A 12,181-nucleotide genomic window follows, 5' to 3' on the forward strand; every position below is an offset into this window, starting at 1 on the left:
CAAAAACTGAGAAACTGGAAGCTCTGTTTTATGGATATGGATGTCAAGATAGAAGAAGTGAAAATGGTTTTAGTTACTTTAGTTTTATACACAGGTCAGGTATATTTTTTATCAACCAGAGGAGAAGTTCTGGATAACAATTAATAAATAGTTAAAGGATTTTGTTAGGGAGGGGGAGGGCAAGAATGAAGTAGGATAAGTCAATCCTACCAATAGGACAAGGTGGATTTGGATTACCTGTTTTGTAGGGGTATTTCAGAGCTACAGTTAAGGCTCCTTGACATAGTACAAGCAGAAAGCTATGATTCAAAGTGGTAAGGGGGGATGACGAAATGGGGGAAGCTCAAGAAATAAGGAGAGACTACATTTTGGATTCAGATCCTTAAGGAGAATAACAATATCCATACAGAATATTATATTCATAAAAGAGCAGAAAGTATTCTAAGAACTAAACCAACATGAGACTGGAGACAGGGCATTCTGCCAATATGGATGACTGCAATTAGGGGTACAGAGAATAGGCAAGAGGGGCTGAAATTTACTGGAGAAAACTGGCAAGAGAACCAAGGTGAAAGTAATTAGAGAGGGAAAGGTAATATATTTGGAAGAAGCCAAGAATATATTTGGACTCCAGGCTAGAGACTGCATTCTTTATCAAGGATTGATATTAGAGTATAGGCAAAGAAAAAGAAATATGGGAATCCTAAGTAAAAGACCAGCACTGATAGAGTTTTTAGTTGAATCTAGAATAGAAGGTGTTGTTAAAAAAGGGATAATTAGTAGGGCATATAAAATATTGCATGATAACTGTAAGAATCAATCATAGGAGGTTATGAAGGATTGGGATGAGAGATTGGATAAGCAATTCACAAAGAGACAATGGGAAGATATACATATGGCTTTCAAATATGAAACAAAGCGTAGAATTTTATTTTATTATTTATTTTACATTTGTTGACCGGGCTAGTCTAACTGGACATAAATATCCGTTTTCAGTAGAGGCCCGGGGAGAAAAGCTCCAGTACAGGCAATAAACAATGATTTATTACATAAAGCATAATATGAGTAAAAACAATACAAGGTAGAATGAAAAATATGTTTCAACGCAAAACACATAGTAAAATAGGAGATGAATTTATACTACATACTACTATAAACTGCTTTTAAAAACAGTAACAGAAACAAATAACACCAAAAAAGTTAACACAGGCAGATAAAAGATTTCTGGTAAAGCCTAATTCTTAGATATAACTCTAAAACTCTTGAAAGTTATCGTGAGTAGCTCAGTAAGGGGGGAAATGGGGGTAAAAATAGGTGAGTGAGAACATGATTTCAGTCGGGATTTGCACAAGGACACAGCCATTGTGTTTTGAGATGTTCTTTACTGTGTTTTTTGAAAAGAGAGGTAGAGTTTTGATTAGTTATTTCTTGTGGGAGTTGATTCCAGATTTTACCTATGGAATTTGAGAGTAATGCATCCCCAGCTTTATTATGTGATTTAGTTAGAGATACTAGGAGTTTATTAGCAGAACAGAGTGTGGCTAGGTTTTTATATGGTATGATCAGTTTTGTAAGGCTAGGGGTAACATCAGGGTAGTAAAGGGTCTTATGAATGATGAGTAGTTGTTGATAGAGTAAGTGGTTATTTAGCTCTAACCAGTTTAGAAGTTTGAGGTTAATACAATGGTGAGTTCGTTGGGGGGTAGCAGTAATGAATCTGGCTATGTTATTGTAGCAGATAGAGAGTTTGGTAGTGTTATTTTTGGATAAGTTAGTGTAGATAGGTGAGGCATAGAAGAGGGTGGAGATCAGGTGTGTTTGAGCAATGTTTTTTCTAGCTTCTGGGGTAAGAAAGGGTTTAATTCTGTAGAGTGTTCCAATTTTTTTGTTGACAGTTTTAATAGTGGTATTAATGTGTTCATCAAAATTTAGATGATTATCAATAGTTACACCTAGCAGTCGAGTGGTCTTATCAGGGTTTATACTGGTTGCATTATTTGAGGAGATAGTAAAGAGAGGTGTGGGAGATTTATGAGTGGGAGTAAAGAGAAGAAGCTTGGTTTTTTTGGGGTTAAGGAGGAGGCAGTATTGCATGAACCAATTTTCAACATATTGAAAGACTGTTTGGGTGAGGGACTGGAGGGAGGGAATATTTTTAGCAGTGCAGATTAATGTTGAGTCATCAGCATATTGGATGCAGGTGGCTTGTGGTATATTCAGATGTAAGTCATTGATGAATAAAGAAAAAATAAGGGGACCTAGGATTGAACCTTGTGGAACTCCAATATTTACTGGGAGTAAGGAAGATAGGTTATTCTCCCAAAGGACTGCTTGTTGCCTGTTATGGAGATAGCTCCTAAACCACTGTAGTGAGTGTGGGCTTAGAGAATAAAGGTTAAGTTTGTCAAGAAGAATATTGTGGTTAACCATATCAAAGGCTTTGGACAGATCTATAAAAAGTGCTGAGGAGAAGCAATTATTGTTTCTATTATTGTTTATGGAGTCAGAGAAGGAAAGGAGGGCAGTTGTTGTGCTGTGGAATGGTCTAAACCCATGTTGACAGTCGGCTAGAAGTTTGTTTTGAAGAAGGTAGTTAAGAATTTGTTTGTGAACACATCTTTCCATAATTTTGGCTAATGGGGAAAGTAAGGCAATAGGACGAAAATTTGAGAGTTCAGTGGATGAACCTCCTTTATGTAGGGGAATTATATGAGATATTTTCCATAAGGTGGGGATTATTCCTTCAGTGATTGTCCTATTTATCAGTATGGAGACTGGATAATTGATAGCTTTAGCAGCTATTTGTAGGTATTCAGATGGGAGTTGGTCAGCAGATGGGGTGCAAGGTTTGAGTTTCTTAAGAAGCTTATAAATAAGAGATGTAGCAACGGGTTGAATTTGAAAGTTCTTAGTCGAGGGTACAGAGTTATTTGGTGGGGATGCAGTTGGTGTAGGTAATGAGTTAGCTAGGGATTGAATGGCTTCTGTGAAATACTTATTAAAGGTGTCAGGGATCTGTGTAGCATTGTTGAGGTGACAGCCTGTAGGGGTAGGAGTAGGTGCATGTCCTGGTTTAAGAAGTTTATTGACGCTTGACCAGAATTTTTGAGGGTTTTTTTGACTACTTTGTTGAAGGTGAAGATAATATTCCTTTTTATCTCTAACAGTATCTTTTTTGGTGGCATTTCTTAATTGTTTGAAGAGGAGATGATCAGATGGACATTTAGTAGATCTCCATTTGGCCCAGATTTTATTTCTGAGGATCATTTTCTCTTTTGTTTGTTTAGAAAGCCATGGAGCAGCTTTGGATCTTATTCTAGTAGAGTGAAAAGGGGCATGATGATCAAGGATCTGAAGAAAGTTTGTATTAAAGTAGGTCACTGCTTTATTTAGGTCAAGGTGAATTAGTGGTGACCAGTCACAAGCTTGCAATTCAGTAAGGAAGTTATCAGGGTTAAAGAACTTTTTTGATCGGGATGTTCTTAGATTATGAGTAAGTGGAATATTCACTTTTTGTCTTGTGACATATGTAAGCATGTGGTCACTGATATTATCAGGAAGGGTTCCTGGAGTGTAACTGCTGGGGTGGTTGTTAATAAGGATCCAATCAAGAGTTGTTTCTTTTCTATTTTGTTTATGGAGTCTAGTAGGATTTGTTATTAATTGCCTGAACCCATAGAGATTAATATGGTTAGTTGGGTGTTGGTTTGAACAGGTTATCCAGTCAATGTTAAAATCACCAAGTATTATGGTTTCATGGTGTTGTTGGTTGGAAAGTGAGCTAAGTAAGTTTTCTAGAGTCTGAGTATTTTTACCATGGGGGAGATATATACAAATTAGATAGATTGATTTGTTGTTGCTAATCTGGAGTTTGGTAGATAATGATTCAGCTTTGGGGTCTGTTAGTGAAAGTTCATTATGGATGGTAAGTTGGAGATTGGATTTATAGAAGATAGCTATACCACCACCTTTCTTAGTTTTACGGTCATATCTGAGTATGTTGTAGCCAGGAGGGGTTATTTCCTGGTCATGAGTAGAGGGTTTTAACCATGTTTCTGTAAGACATAATATATCAAATGAGTGCAAGTTCAATAGTGCATGGAGATGATGAACTTTGTTGTTTATGCTTCTAATATTAAGGTGAGAAGATTTAGGATTTTTGCTTGGAAGTTTTGCATAGGTATTTTTACACTCCAAGTAGACTCCAAAGAATTTTTCCTCAGGCAGCTTAGAGATGTGGAGGTATGGTTTATAGGTTCATAGGCTTGTACTAAGCTAATGGCCCTGGGGCCTTTACAAGCCTAGTCCATGGAATTGCCCTGGCATTTTGCCGCCCATCATTAATTCCCAGTGCCTCTATCAAGTAGCGCCATTGGAGTGATCCCCAGGGTGAACTTTCTATTTCCCATCCACTCATCAAGATTTCTCTTGAAGAGGGCTAGTGAGGTGCTCTGATTGACATGTATGGGAAGTCTATTTCAGAGCATGAGCAGTCTCTTGGTTATGAACCTGTCCCTCCAGCATTTTCTGTTGATTGTGGTAATGAGGTTGAGTTCTCTGGAGCGTGTGGTGCGGATGGATTGGGATTTCTTTAGTTGTAGCATTTCTAACAGAGCTGGATCAGACATGGCTTTGTAAGTCAAGCAGAGATTACCTCTTAGTAGACAATATGAGACTGAGAATAGCTGGAGTGTTTTGAGTCTGTCCACGTAGGACATGTGTTTAAGGCCCAGGATCCTCTTTGTGAGGTACTTTTGTGACCTCTCCAGCTGTTGCAGTTGTCTAGTGAGGTACATGCTAAATGGGGCATTATACTCTATGAATGGTTTAATGAGGGAAGAGAAGAGAGAAATTATTACATGTTTCTCCCTGGATGCAAAACTCTTGGTAATGAGATGTGCCATAAAGAAAGACTTTCTGACCACAGTGGCAATGTGGTGGTTGAAGGAGAGGTTGCTGTCAACCTGCGACCCCAGATCTCTTATAATGCCTTCAGTGTTCAGTGGGCTCCCATCAATGTGGTAATTAGTGGGAACTGAGTTTTTCTCAAAGGGGATGATGATGCATTTTTTTGGCATTAAGCTTAAGGCCATGGTTTCGACACCAGTCACTGGTCTCAGTGAGGCCTTTCTGTAGCATGTCTGCACCACTTGGGGAGTTACTAATGGTTCTCAGCTTGCAGTCATCTGCAAATGTGGTCACCCAGAGTCTCTCTGTGTTGGACTGGACTTCTGAGAAGTAGATGCCAAACAGGAGAGGACCCAGGAAAAATCCCTGTGGGACTCCACATGTGACTGGTCGGCAGTCTGACTTGGAGTCTGCTACTTTCACACTGTGAGTTCTATCTGTGAGCCAGTTTGCAACCCACCTAACAATATAGGGTTGATGACTAGTTTGCTGAGTTTATCAATAATTCCTGAGTGAGGAATGGTATCAATGGCCTTGGCCAGATCGAGGAAGGCTATATGAACTGCCTTACCTTCATCCATAGCTTTGGTGACTGACTCAAAGAAGTCAACCAGGTTGAGCAGGCATGATCTATCTTTCACAAAACCAAACTGCATGGGCTCTAGAGTTTGGAGATTCCCTATAGGGAAGAAAGAGGTAATTGAGAACATTTTTTGGGAGTGGAAGGAGTTAGCAGACTTCAAAATTTCCTACAGATTATTATCAGAAATACTTGGTGATGCATTTGGTGTAACTAGAATTTTTTTTTGAGCTGTTACAAGATGTGAATTGCCACACATAAAAAGTCCTTGGTGAGTTTAATTCTGGTGCAATTACTAGAAAATGGATATCAAAGTCTAAACCAACCATAGTAGAAGTAGTGAATATTGTAACACAGATAAAAGAACAGGGAGTGGGATCTTTGGAAATGTGTAGGAACAAATTATGTAGGATGGGGTTTAAGGAAAGGCAGGAATTAAATGAGTTATGTTATTGCTTCCTGACAGTAACTGTATAGAAGATTATAAGTGATGTGTAATGTTTGTAACTGAAAATATATCAATATGGTTTGTTTTCATTTATATAAATGTATGATCCTCTATGTTATAAGTGATAATTCAATAAAGCTGTTTTTTTTGTTTAAAAAAATGTTCATGAGGAAAGCAGACTATTATGCCACAGGTAATAATTATTTGGTGAGCAGAACAGTCTAATTCATCTTGAAAACTTCTGTAAAATGACAGTTGATTTACCTACAATGAGGCTGAAAATGGTAGTGATGGAAGAAATGTACTTTCATATTCTCTTGTTTTCACATTTATGTTAGAGTTTCTGTCAGTAACATGTCTATCTGAATGCATTATTTTATGAGTTCTACAAAACTGTGAAGACTGGAGCCATCTAGATGAAAACAGGATTTTAAACTATTTTGATTCATTGGGAATGTGTATTACTCCTCCTTGTCTGCATATCAGTGCAGACAAACTAACAAGTACTACTATTCAAAATAGAAACTACGTGGGAGTACACTCCTGTCATTTGTACCCACTTCATTTATATGTGACTTCAGAACCATTATTTTTGCTGGGACTTCTGGTATCCCTCACAAAGATGTTGTTCTGCGGACTGTGGACTGAGTCTCAGACCTGAACTCATTTCAGCTACATGCATTTGGACTCGAAAGCAAAAAGCATAATCTTTCCTTGCTGAGGTTTATTTCATTGGAGAACTGGATGGATTTCTGGGATGAGAGAATTCTCTTGAAACATTTTTAAATGGATGCATAGAAATGTTTTATTATCTTTTTGGTATGTCTTAAAATGTTTCATTTCAGAGCTTTTGTTTCTTTTAACTTAGTGGTACACAACGTCTGGCCCTGGGGGCCAAATCCAGCCCTTAACGCAAGACCATTCGGGCCCCAGAGACTAACCAAATTTTTAAAAAAAAAAAGTGAAAAAATACTATGCCTTACTCTAGTCACGCAAACTTTCCAGCACGTGCTTACTTACCTAATTGATTGCAGTTGTGCATACCTCTAATTTTAGCTGCGGAACTAACTGTTCTTTGTTGTTTATAACTTCTAGTCTGTAAACAGTAGTAACTTTCTGCAAGAGTTTGTAATAAGTCATGGCTGCAAGCCAGAATAAAGTTAAATGCAAAGTTGATGTAGAAAATAGGCAATTTCATGGCTGCTGTCTTAAGTAAAAATGCCAGTCACCTGTACCTATTGTTAACTTGTAACAACTTACTATGTTTTGAGGTGGCCCACAGATGCATTAAGAATTTGTGTAGTGGCCCTCCCCACAAAAAGGCTGTGCACCACTGTTTTAACTCTCTGTAACCCAGCTTCAGGTCACCCCCCATTCCCTAACAAACCTGTGTGTTTCTCTCCTGCAGTGAGAGCCAGCTCATTTATTCCTCACTGTAAACAAGACCCTTGTAGCCCATTTATTCACTGGGAGAAATGAGAGCCGCGTAAGTCCATTTATTCCCCTATGGAAGGAACAGTTGGATGTCAGATTATCTGTCATTGAAATTAACTGCCCCTCCCCCATTAAACTCTCTCCTTTCTCATTGTGGCTGGTGGGTACACTTGAAGTAGCTGCTCTAGGGAGGCTTCCTATACATGCCCGTGCACACTTTTAGGCCACCTCCCTAGATTAGGTGCAGTACAAGTCACATCAACCCAACAGCTGCAACAGAGCATACACTGACGCTTCAGTTAGAATCAGTGGTACAGCAAGCCAGCTAAAACAACATATCTATGAGCACTTTTATGATATCAAGAAACGTAAGGAAATCAATGGCCTGCATATACATATCAGATTATTTCCAGAGCATAAATTTCGGTTTTGGGTCTTGGAGCAGGTGAGACCAGACCCTAGGCGTGGCCCTTGGTCCCTATTGTAGGACTGGAGGGAGCTGTGGTGGCAGATATGTTTAAATGCATCTGTGCCAACGAGTCTGAATGATGTTATCAGTATTAAATGCTGTCTAAAAAGGAGAGCGTTGGACAGATACTGATTTTTTTAAATATTTTTGATTAATCTTGAATATTTGTTTTTATAATTTTTTAAGAATTATTTGAAGTATTTTTATCATCGTTTTGCTACAATTTTGTGTTATTTTCATGGTTTGTGCAGGTATTCAGTGCAGTTTTTTTGCAGTTAGTGCCTGTCACTTTAAATTGCTTTGCCCCTCCTTTCCTTCTTATTAGCTCATTGTGTTTCTGTATCATGTGACCTTACTGGTCTTTAACATGAGTACTTGTTCTGTTGCATATACGTGAAGAAGTCTTAATTGTAAGATGAAAGTGCTAATATTTTTTGGTAAAGTTGTGTCTATTTTAATAAATCTGCTGTTCTGTCATACTGGTTGCCGTTGATGAAGTGTAGTTTGGCTGGTTTTGTTTCTATTAAACCACACTGCTTTCATCTTCCTCATAATGCATAAGCCAGCAATAGATGCTTAAGCCTCCCCTTCTGTCCTCGTGTCCCCTGGTGTGTGTCAAACTTGGTATTTTTGGTCAGAGTCAGGGTTTTACCCCTCTATGTTATAGAGCTGGGCTTCTCTTTTGTCAGTTTTCTGATGTTTACTCATTGTGTATTTAAAGTTTTTTATTCCTGCTTGCTTGCTGATTCTGTTTTACTGCACTCAACTTTATAAAGCTCTTTAGTTAAAATATTGTAATAAAATTGATTTGACTTAACTTGATTTTAATCTACATTACTTAAGCTGTGCAACACTGCACAGAAGAGAAAAAAAAAGAAATGTGTCCATCACTGTCATATGCCTCCCTTCCTGACTGAAAGGCAGGACCTCAGAAGGAACCATAAGTAAACTGCAAATAAATATCTAGATGTATACTGTTTTCACCCAAGTTTGAACACTACTGCATGACTATAAAAAAACTACAACAAACAATTAATGGAACTCCATATCACAGAGAACAGTTTCATAAGGGTCTCTGTTGCAATATCTAATGACCACAATGTCAAATTGTGATCATGTGTTAACACTTTCCCCAATATAGAATGATCTTGGAGCTGATGGGTCTACATTAGAACATCGAAGTTTCACAACTTCGAATGTTCTAATATCAACCCCTATTCAGCGGGTGCTGAAAATAGCAAAGCTGCGGAACAGTATATTCCCTATATCCTTGTTAATTAGGTCCATGATGATGCACCCCATAGCCTTACATATTAGACTCATCAGGCTAATGGGGTGATAATTCCCAGGGTCTGTAGTCATTCCCCTCCTTTATGGAAAGGGATGACTGTAGCAGTGTGCCATTCGGTAGGGACAAAGCCTGAGGTGAGGCTGTGACTGAACAGGGCACACAGATGTGGTGCCAGTTCACTGAACACATCCACGGATATTGTTGGGTCCCATGGAAGCTGTATTTTTGGCCTTGGACAATGCAGCTTTAACTTGTGCTGCAGTAATGTTGGGTGCCTGGCATCCCTCCAGTATTGTGATTGGTCCTTTAGGGGGAGAGAGGGGTAAAGTTGGCACTGAATCTGTTGGCCAGTATATTGGCAATATCTGTTGACTCAGTATAGGAGGTACCAATGTGCAGTAACTCAGAGCAAACCTGGGTATTGCCATGGGGATTCTTGATATAACTATAGAAGACTTTGTGGTTGTTTTTAGTGTCTTCCACAATTCTGCCTTCATAGCTGGCTTTAGAGGTTTTGATGAGGGATCTCAACTTTTTGTTGAGGCTAATAAGGGAGTTTTTCCAGTCTTGGGACTTCACCTTTTTCTGCAACAGTTTCTTCCTTCTGTTGTAGAGTTTATTAAAGGCAGGAGATCACCAGATTGGCTTCCTTTTTTTTAGAGGAGAGCGTCTTGGTTTTGTTGGGTATGGCTAGTTCCATGCATTTATGTACGTGTTCGTACAGTGCATTGGTGTATGATTTGGCAGTCATGCATCTATTTTTCATTGACATGGGTAATGTGAAGTTAGTCACCTCTGTTTTCAGGAGCCCAAAGATAGCTTTGGAGAGTTTTTGATGGTGGTTACCTTTGCGGAGGGTTGTGATTGAGATGTGGATTTCCATGGTGATTAGTTTATGGTCGGATCTGACCAGGGAGGAATTGACTATTGGTGTAGAGCAATGGTTGCCCATGTTTGTAATAACCAGGTCAAGGATGTTGCTTCCTCTAATGGGGGTAAGAATGAGCTGGTCCAAGGCATTGGAAATTAAGAATTCCAGAAAGTGCTGGGCCAGTGTATTGGTGCATGAGTAGTTTTCCCAGTTGATGGAGGGGTAGTTGAGGTCACCTAGTGTGAGAGTGTTGGGTTGGACCCTAATAATTTCCAGGGTGCTTAGGAACATGGAGTGAGAGTCTTGGTTCATGGTTGGGGACCTATAGCAGGCTATGACCTGAACTGCCGTCTTACCCAATGTTAGTTGTACCTGAAGTATCTCAGATGCATTATGCTGGGATACTAGTCTGAAGGTGTGCATATCCTTTATGAATATGCAGACACCACCTCCTTTGGGAGATGCATCTCAGGTCATTCACACCCACATGGACAGTGACTGAGTCATACATGTACTTGTTGTGGAGTGACCTGAGTGTGTGTGTTATGTGTTGGATTCTGGCACCTGATAGACAGCTGACTGTTACATTCTCCTCATTCAACCTATTGAGTGGGACATCAGTCCACCTCACTATCGAGTCACCTATGATTAGTGTATTGGGCAAGCTGTTTTGCCTTAGGGGCTTAAGTTGAGGGGCACACTGTGTAGATGAGCTATGTGTCTTGTGGTTTGTGCTGTGTTGTGGTGGTTGAGTGTGTTTCTGCCTTGGAGGTCTGCTGTTTGGGTAGATTTCTATTGAGACCCTCCATGAAGGTGGATGTGTGGCTTGTGTTTTTATATGATAGCTGTGATGGTGGGTATTCTGAAGGGCTATGTGCTGCATGTGGTGTGGTGCAGGTGTTGAGCTTCTCGTCTTAACCAGTTATTCCAGTCTTGGCTTGAGAGTGCATGGCTTCCATTTTGGATATATAAGTGCATCTCTCACAAGTCTGAGTGTTGGGAGGTAAGAGGAGAGGGTTATCTGTATACATGATGCAGTTGCTATACTGCCTCAGAATGCCCAAGTTCACTATGTTAATAGGAGAAAGCTCAGGGAACTGAGCTTTAGACATGCCAGGAGGGTTGGTCATTATTATTAAGTACTGGAGCTATTTCCTTATATAGTCCTTTTACATATGATCTTAACCAAGAAACCTGCATTTTATTGAGGTGTATGGTGTGAAACACATTGTGGGAGACAGAATAATTAACTGAAAATGCCAGTTTATATCACACTATAGTCGAAATATTGCTAGTTGTTTCTTAGTAATTAATGAAAATAAGCAATATTTCCATATTTACTTTGTGACGTAAAAACTGTTGCATGAAACCTTAGATGTTGTTAAAGAAAAATGTCTCTGATATTTGCAGTCTAAGTTGCACATCTTGAAAGATATCCAGTATTATTTTTATTGGATATTATACAATTAAACATAAGTTTTCATATTTCTGTAAATATCTCAATAAACATGCACCAATGTAGGAATCTTTTGATGTCATGTCAAAGCTTATGTCTGGTAACAAAAGTATTCTATTCTAATAATATATGTCTAGGCTGTATAGTTTTCAAAATATGACAATTTGTTTGTGAACGTTTAAAAAAAATAGAATTTGTGGTTTGTGTGCATTACAATATATTACAGTATTTATGGAAAAACTATGAATGCAAGATTATTTTCACTATAAAGAATCCCTCTTACTGGTAGCATTGCTATGTGTGCAGTTTTAATAGTTTTTATTGTTCTTAAAATATTTACATTTGTTTATCTTATGCTTTTTAAACTTATTTTTCAGAAAATGCTTAGGAATGCAAGATGTGTGCAGGCTGTGAAAGGTGAAACATTTTACACCACACAGGTTTTAATGAGTTGACCAGGAATGAGAAGATGGAGGGTAAAGTGCAGGTGGGGGGTAGGTTGGTGAACCAGGACAAGGGTATTAGAGCCTCTAGTGGGTAGTTTTATAATTTGCTCCAGCTCAGTGGAGTTTCTAATAAAGAAGTTCTGGCATTCTAGACACTAGTCCTTGCTAGTTGCTTGTGAAGCTTTGTTATTGGAAGTGAAGCCGTATTTATCCATTTCATGGAAAAATATTTCTGATTTTGACAGATGCACATATAAAGTGAATGGGTATATATCCCA

This window comes from Protopterus annectens, chromosome 5.part1, assembly GCF_019279795.1.
Source record: "Protopterus annectens isolate FY-2018-M chromosome 5.part1, PAN1.0, whole genome shotgun sequence".
NCBI classification, from domain to species: Eukaryota; Metazoa; Chordata; order Ceratodontiformes; family Protopteridae; genus Protopterus; species Protopterus annectens.